The sequence below is a fragment of the Arachis ipaensis genome, chromosome B08, assembly GCF_000816755.2.
Source record: "Arachis ipaensis cultivar K30076 chromosome B08, Araip1.1, whole genome shotgun sequence".
In the NCBI taxonomy this organism is placed as follows: domain Eukaryota; kingdom Viridiplantae; phylum Streptophyta; class Magnoliopsida; order Fabales; family Fabaceae; genus Arachis; species Arachis ipaensis.
The window spans coordinates 94682765-94685531 of NC_029792.2; positions in this window are offsets into that span (position 1 = coordinate 94682765).

A 2767-nucleotide genomic window follows, 5' to 3' on the forward strand; every position below is an offset into this window, starting at 1 on the left:
AGCAATGAACACATAGGAAGGCTTTCTTTGGGCTTATAGAAACAAAATTTTCTGGCCCAACTAATAAAACCGTTTCAGCCAAAAATCACACAACAAGAATTACATGGGGCTGAAATTTAATTTATTGGGCTTGGGATCTTTCTTTTTATTTCGGCCCAATTATAAAACCTGCAACACAAAATTATTAATTAACATATGTTAGTTGAAAATTGAATCAATAATTTTGTAATTAATTATTTTAATAATGTTTAGTCATCACAAATATTAATTTAGAGTTTTCCAAACTCATCAATCTCCCCCTTGATGACAAACATTATTAAAATTGAAATGGAAAGAAATTTAGATATTGAGTAAAGAATACTCCCTTTGATTTTGAATTTCTCCCCCTTTCTAAATGTCACATTGCTCCCCCTTGATGTGTGCTTATTTTACCAAGGAAAACATTAACCTGTAACATTTGATTCAAGCTTCAAGTAACAATGTTATTTAGCATATTTTATGATGTTAAATGCTTGATTTATGAGCAGTTTTAATTGATATTCAAAACTCATTTGATATCATAACTGATTTACTGCTCAAAACTATTCCATACACAAAAAATATCAAAAATGTTTTTCAAACCCTTTCCTGTTGAGGATATCAGAGCAAAACAACATGATGGAAAAGTATTTGATCAAACAAACAAGGAAGTTTTAATCTATTACACAGTTTAAAGGAACTGCCAAAAATAAATTTTCAATATAACAAGTTTATCAATGATGAGTTAACAGCTGAGCATCTCAATAAATCAAACATAATTATAAATCAAATTCCAAATGAGAATTAACTGATCATGATAGACCTAGAATATTTTAAATAGCAATCATAGTGAATGCAATAGCAACATGCATTCATTGAGCAAGGGTGATCATGAATTTTCAATTTTGAAAATTTCAACCCCTGTTCCCCTCTTTTTTCAGCCCCTGTTTCGTTCCAATTTCAATTTTGGAACCTTAAATTCCTCCCCCTTTTGTCATCACAGGGGCACCTGCACAAAACATTGTTATAGAAAACAGAATATGCAATATAACAGTCCAAAACATAACCAAACGGTGTCATCAAAGTATCACCTAGGTAGCTATTGTCAATTGCAACCCTAACAAAAAACAAAAGAACTAATTGAGCCAAAGTGTGCCAATATCAAATAGTAACCAGAGAGTTAATCATCAGAAAGATTAAAGGTAGATCCCTCCTCAGCGCCATCACTGCCAGCTTCTTCTTCAAGGCTTTCCAACATTAGACTGACCCTCTCTTGGCATTTCTTCCATGCCGACTCATTGTCATAAGCAAGTTTGCGAGCAGACTTGTGAAATTGAACCATGAGATCGGACATATTGGTGAATTCTGTAAGAATTTCTCTGAGGGAACCAGTCGTCTTTGAGGATTCTGGGCGGCCTTCAAAGTCATCATCAGACGCCATTGATTTCTTTCCCCTTTTTGCAGCTCTGCCTGCTCTGATCATGGAAACTCTGTTCTCTACATCCTCATTGGTTAAATCTACCTTAAAGTACTCAAAAATGCATGTAAGAAACATGCCATAAGATAGATTGGCCTTTTTTGTACTTTTCACAGACTCCCACATGTGACGAATCATAATATAACTAAATGAAATAGAAGATGAAGTAACAAGAGTAAAAAGTATGAGACAGTCAGATACGGTTACCCTGTTGTGAGAACCACTTTGAGGAGTGAGAATGTGAGTTATGATGCGGTGCAGCAGAGAGTTAGTTGGACCCAAAGCCTTATGAGTCGGAACAGTTCCATCTAGGCCAGACAAATTTTCACAGATTTGATGAATCACCTGCTTGTATGTAACTCCTACATGTGAGTCCCATTTATCACTCATGTAAACCTTTGGCCCTTCATCAATGTATCCAAGGGCAGAAGAGATGGTTTCAGAATTCAGGGTGATCTAAACCCGTTTCACATAAGAGTGAAGGCTACCATCAATAAACCTTAGATTTGCATAGAACTGTCTGACCAGCCCTGGGTACACCATTTTATGAATATGAAGCAGAGATGACCATTTAAGACCTTCAAACATGGGTTGTAAATCGATTCCTTTGGAGGCCAGAGATTTTAGATTCACTAGGTAAGAGAGACACAAATGCCGTTTCTCCAGGACTTCATTGTGGAATTCAAAGGCAGCACACGTAGAGAACCTGGAAGGATCGAAATGTGAGTGTGGTTTGTGAAACTTGTTCTTGAACTCCATTGACCCAAGGTTCGTGGGTTCTCTGGTCTCATGGAACTCGAAACCCTTCGTCTTCTTGGAACTCTTTCCGGATGCATGTGGGGTGGTTCTTTTCAGCGATGATGGAGAAGGTGAGGTATGAGACTCCTCTACTTCTTCTTCAATGTTGGGCTCCTTCGCCTTCTCGCTCTTCCTTCTTCCAGAAGATTTTTGAGCGATAACTTTGCGCCTCATAGTCTCGGTCCGCTTGGAGGGGGGTGAAAGAGAAGAGGAAGAGGTGGAATGGATGTGAATGTGGGTATGTGTTTGGGGTGTAGAATGTTTTTGAGATTGACGAATTCTCTCACTCTTCCTTGGGGATGTTTTCTTTTTCATAATGAAGAAGATCAATGGAGATGGAAGTTGGAGAGGAAAAGGTGGCCGAATAGTGAGGTGAGTGATGGGAGGTTAGAGAAGCATTAAATGCTTAATTGGAAAGAGAATGAGAGAAGTTATTACCCATTAAGAGAGCGGTTATTATCCAAGGGGGTTTCA